Source organism: Nicotiana tomentosiformis, chromosome 7 (genome assembly GCF_000390325.3).
Source record: "Nicotiana tomentosiformis chromosome 7, ASM39032v3, whole genome shotgun sequence".
Lineage (NCBI taxonomy): Eukaryota > Viridiplantae > Streptophyta > Magnoliopsida > Solanales > Solanaceae > Nicotiana > Nicotiana tomentosiformis.
Genome location: NC_090818.1, coordinates 36,832,267 through 36,838,655, shown reverse-complemented (window position 1 = coordinate 36,838,655; position 6,389 = coordinate 36,832,267).

Sequence of the window (6,389 nt, the reverse complement as noted above, 5' to 3'; positions counted from 1 at the left end):
TGTGACTACGAGGCGGTACCTCAGGAAATCCCCCTGTCTTGCATATTTATTTTAGGACTTCGAGGCGTTATCTCGGGAGATCCCCCTGCTTGCATATTTACTTTTGGGACTACGAGGCGGTACCTCGGGAAATTCTCCTGTTGAGCATTTATATTTGGGTTACGAGGCGATACCTGGGGAACGCCACTGTTGTTTACTTCTATTTGTTGTACTGTTATTTTCTGAAACTTCTCGTTGGTTAAATTCTCAGTCATTTCAAAATATTATTATATCTTCTGCCTTGCTTATCTTTTAAACCAGCAGGGCCCTGACCTAACCTCGTCACTACTCTACCGAGGTTAGACTTGGCACTTACTGGGTACCATTGTGGTGTACTCATGCTATACTTCTGCACATCGTTTTGTGCAGATCCAGGTTCTTCCTACTAGACCAGATACTAGTGAGATGGACCGTACGTGGAGACTTCAAGATATATTTACCAGCGTCCGAAGGCCTCGGAGTCCCCCTCTATCCTTATTATGTTGTTTCCCTTATTCCCTTTAGACTTGATGTATAGAGACACTTAGTATTTTTTCTTAGAAGCTTGTGACTTATTTCTACCAGGTTTTGGGAGTTGTAATTATTTAAAACACAGTTTCTATTTCTAAATCGTGTGTTGTGATTTGAGTTCATATTATTATTCAATTATCCCACAATTTGTTAGGCTTACCTAGTCTTAGAGACTAGGTGCCATCACGACATCCTACAGAGGAAAAATTGGGGTCGTGACACCGGTAGGGATCGAGGTAGGGCTAGGAAGGATAAGAGGCCTATTGATCATGAGGATGGTGCTACCGTGCTACACCCTTGCTTCTTTCCACTCCACACTTGCATCCCTACGTTGTTGATGGCCGACAACAATCTTCTAGGCACATATCTTTTCTACCACATCTATCTACTCATCAGACTACCTACCATTCACCCTCCCAACAGTATTCTTATCATTCTCCACCACAGGGCTATACCCTACTTCCTCCACATGATCCTGCATATAGTTACATGGGTCCATCGAGTCAGCAGTCACAGGGCCATGTGGTGATATGCCCATCATCTGCTCCATTTGCTTCACCACCAGCTGGATCGCATACTCGACCTCCGCTTTTTATACTTGACCTGCTAGTAACTCATCCGCCGCTAGACACCTCCCGCCATGTCCTTCCTCATATTTCAATGCCCAAATATTGCCTCAAATCGAATCCATACCTGTAGCACCAGATCTAATGAATTGGTACCAACTCTAAACCTCCTAGAAGATCATCTTTCTCAAGCCACCAACACCAGGAACACTCCTTCGATTCTGAAACCGCTACACCTCGCTATCTTTGACAAGCGCTTCTCATGTACCATTTCACAACACCTTGCCCCGAAGGCAAAATCGAAGAAGACTATAACACCGGTGAACCGTTGTCATGCCCCAACCTCGGGGAGCGCGACCAGCGCTCAACCGAGTGGACCCGGTCAAGCAAGCCTGCTAGACACTATCTACCCGACTCACCTATGATCTAGAGAAGGCATGCTCTCATTAGTTAGGCAATAGAAAGTTCATACATATATACATTACTAAGTCGTTTCATTTTGTTACATCATTGTTAAGTTTCAAAATACATACATCCTTATGACTGGGTGGAACAAGAGCCCAAAATACAACATGATCTGTTGACCTTTCTAACACCCATATACAACCCACATAGTGTCTACGTAGCCTCTAAAGATACAAAAGAGAGTAAAGGTGGTGCCGGCAACAAGTCTCCGACTATACCTCAAAAAGTGACCACAATATAAACAAAAGGTACAATACATGACCCCGGAATGAAATGGGGCTCACCGAGTCCGCTGAGAAGAGGATGCAACACTATCTGTGATCAACACTGTCTGCTATAGAACCACCTGCATCCATTTAAAGATGTAGTGCCCCCGGCAAAAGGGATGTTAGTACTGTCGAATAGTACTAGTATGTAAAACTAAAACACTATCTCAATAGAATGAACAATAATATAGGGGGAAACAGTCAAGAATGCAATATGAGTTTTAAATAACACTAAAACATCAAGTTAAGGATCACATAGATTTTTAAGTCAATTCCCGCATTATTAGGTTGGATGGTTTTTAGTGCCAATATGCCACAATCCACAATACCATCGTGTTCTTATATGAAGTCCGATCTCGGCCCGATCGGCTAGACCATATCATCTGAGACATCAACCATATTCACAATTTCATCCACAATACCACCGTGTTCTTACACGGAGTCCGATCTCGGCCGATCGGCTAAGCCACCTCATTCGAGACATCACCCCTTTTCAATCAGCCATCTCACTTCATATTTCTTTCCCATCTTTTCAATACAATGGCACGAGTGGCCCCAATTATAAAGTTATTCTTGGCGCTTGGCCGTATTTCATGATTCGGGTTCTTTTCCACATTCCAACATTTTTATCATCATAAACAACAACACGGTTTTTCATTCAAGACCTTTTGATTTCACATGTGAGCAATTTAGAATCTAAGGTACATAGAGGCTTTTCACACAATTTGGCATAACAGTCTTTAGTCGAATTTGACTTGAATATACATTTTCTCAGACGATGAGATAACATGATGGAAGCATGGGAATACATATTACACATATATTTTCAAAACAAGCACATTCGGGATAGCAATTTCTAGGACGTTCATTTTGGGACTTGCATCGATTTCATAAATACCATGGAATTCAATTCTAAGAAGAGGGTGTTTAGCCAACATACCTCAATTGAGCTTCTTAAAACTCTAAGATGTTCTAGAATATTAGCAACTTTAATCTATTTTAGCAATATAGCAAATATTGAACCAAAAATTAGGAAAACGATCATGATTCTAGCTCACTTGAATATTTTATCAAACACTACGTGTGCATTAAGGTTCCATGGCCCTTTTATGAAAGACTTCACCATCCCACACCCCATTCTTTTCTGTCTTTAACTCACAACATCCCCACGTACCTTAAGAATACATGCATGCAAGGTAAGCACTCCCATCCCCATGAATTACCTTACTAATTGCCCATTCTAGTTATATTTCAAATTTAAGAGCTTGGTGATAGAACCTTACCTCTTAGGATGAAGACTTAGGGTGATTCTCTTGATAATCTTCAAAGGTTTAAGCAAGAATTAAAGAGAAAGTTTTTTGATAAGGATCACTTTCTCCCTCTAGGACTCTCTCTCTCACACTCCAAGGATATCAGAAATAAGCTCAAAAAGGTCTATGGGATGTGTTTTAACGGAATAGGGTTGGGTTTAAAAATCCCATAAATGAAGCTCCGGAACAGATTCTGCGGTCGCATATGCGACCGCATAATGATTATGCAGTCCGCGAAATAACCGTGAAAGGTGGCTCTGGGAACTAGGCTGGCCTGCTTCACTCCACAAAAGTCTAAGGATGGATATGCGACCAAAGTGCGGCCCGCGAACGGTTATGTGGTCGCATAATTGGCCGCAAAATTGACATAAAAAATGCCCCAGAAAACTACCTCACTCTGCGACCATTCTGCGGTCCACAGAGTGGTTCTGCAGTCGCAGAACGGGCCGCAGAAATGCCTACTTCTGCCCCACATTTTCCTTCAACTCCCCAGGCATTGTTCAATCCAAAAAGTCTGAACCGCGGCTCGCAAGCTCGCCGTGAAGAATTTTTACTACTATTAACCTCTACGCCTACTTCGGCATCACGGAATCCGGGTTTTTAGGAAAAATATTTTACGGGGCCTTACAACTGTAATGCGTTCAAAGAAGGATGATGACACCACATCACAATGAAAATTCCACCATACTCGAAAATATCCAGTCTCGTTACTTCATCAACCCAAACCTGAACACCTATAGTCCGATTGCCTTTCTGTTGTTGGAATTAAATGGTGAGCCTCTAAATCATGCACTGAAAAATCCTCCTTTCAAGTCATTCACTTCCTCAACACATAAACGAGTATCTTACCATTACACCAACATTGTGCAATAATAATGCGTAGACATCGTAGCAATCCGTGAACAGTCTTGAAACCATAGAAAATATAGATACTGAGCTGGAACAAAAGAACATCCTTCCATAAAGCGATGACAATCGCCTGCCCGAACACGTTGGGAAAAACATCCTGCACCACGTCTGTAGTACCACTACAACTCCTCGACGCCCAATTGATAACAAGCACTTCACGTCGCATAATATTGAGTATGAAGAAAATAAAGGCACGGGCCTCAATGGAATCAAACCGCACGATGAGGAAATCAAGAAGGGAAGTGCTCCTAACAGCCCCGTAGCCTCTCGAAGATAGGTACAGACGTCTCCGTACCGATCAGCAAGACTATACTAGACTTGCTCATGACTCGTGAGACCTAAGTGAACCTAACACTCTGATACCAAGCTGTCACGACCCAAAATCTACTATAGATCGTGATGGCACCTAACGTCGCCGTCAGGCAAGCCTATGGTGATTTATCAATTTAATTACTCATTTTAGTATTGTGAAATAATAATTTTCCTTAATTGAACAATATAAAATAGAATTTACAGAGTGAATAAAAATATTTTCACGAACCACAATAATGAATAACTTGAAGGAACGCCCAAAACTCGGTGTCACAAGTGCATGAGCGTTTCTAAGGAGTACAATAGTAATACAACATCTGTCCCGAATATAATAAGACAGAATAAAATAAATAGTACAATGGAGACTCGGTGGACTGCGATGCGCAGCCTGGAATGCAGCTCACATGAAGTCTCCCCAACAGGTGCGCATACGCGCCAAGGTGGTCATCAATGAACATGTCAGATCTTGCACATTTAGTGCAGAAGTGCAGCATGAGTACGTAAATCAACGTGTGCCCAGTAAGTATCTAGCCTAACCCCGGAGAAGTAGTGACGAGGGGTCAACATCGACACTTACTAGAGGTCTAAGCAAATAATATAATAATCCATAACAGGTATGAAGTACACAACAATAGTGGAGTAAATCTGTAATCTCATAATTTTCCAATTATTTCCTTTAAAGCATGAATTTCTCAAATCTTGTATTCTACCTTAATATCCCCGAAAATGTCAAGTGTCAATATCAAATAAATAAGTAATATCATAAAATGCTAGGCATTAGTGGGAGGTTTATCTCGTGAACATTCGGCCTACTACTAGCGATATAACGCACGATATCCGCCGAGGTCGTTCAGCCCGATCCAGAATAACGTGTAGACTGCCGAGGGACGTGCGGCATGATCCATAGATGCATCTATATACTGACGAGGCATTCGGCCCGATCCAGAAGAAAAGGGAAGGAAGTTACCGAATCACGAGGCACATGTTTACAATGCAACACAAAATGAATTTAACCTTTACCAATTCTCAAATAGCTCACCCATATCTCAAAGTGTTAAGGCTCACCCAAGTGTATATATATTTACTTCTAAATAAATTTCATTTATAACCTCAATTAGTTAAGTCGGCAAAATGAGTTCAAATAATTCAAATATTAAATGATAATATCCAAAGTCTACCCGGACATAAACATTCTTTAGTTACGTACGGACTCTCGTCACCTCGTGCGTACGTAGCACCCACAACTAGTTGCACATAATAGATAATAACACCTAGGGGTGGTTTCCCCCTCACAAGGTTAGACAGGAGACTTACCTCGCTCTGAAGTTCCAAAACCGGCTCCAAGGCCTCTCTAACACCTCAAACCAAAGTCCGTCGATCAAAAACTATTTAAACAATGTGCAAACCAATTAAAAGATATTCTAATACCCATAATTAATCAATTTAAACAATTCTCAACTCCGCTTGAAAAGTCTATAACATCAACCCTTGGGCCCACGTGCCCAGATTTTGAAAATTTTCAAAGGTAAACTTTACCCATAATACCACGAACTAAAATATATAACTTATTCGAAATTCCATGTCTAATTTCGTGGTCAAAATCCAAAAATACCAATTTCTAGGTTTCTACCAAAATCCCAAATTACTACTCATTTTCATGTTCAAATCCATATATAAATCATGTATTTAACTCACAATGTGAAAAAATCACTTACCTAGAGATGGGTGACGAAGAAGCTCCCTCAAAATCGCCCCAAGCTTGGCTCTCATGGAAGATTTGAGAATAAATGAGCCGAAACCCATTTTTGCTAACTTATACACTGCCCAGGTGACCTTCTTCGCGAACGCGGCGAGTCCCTCGCGTTGGCGAAGCAATACCAGATCTAGCTCCAAAAACTGCCTTTCGTGAACACGAGTCACAGCTCGCGAATGCGATGCTAATAAGGCGATTCTTCACGAACGTGGCGCACCCTTCGTGAACGCGAAGGCTAGAATTCTCACAAGCCCAGTTT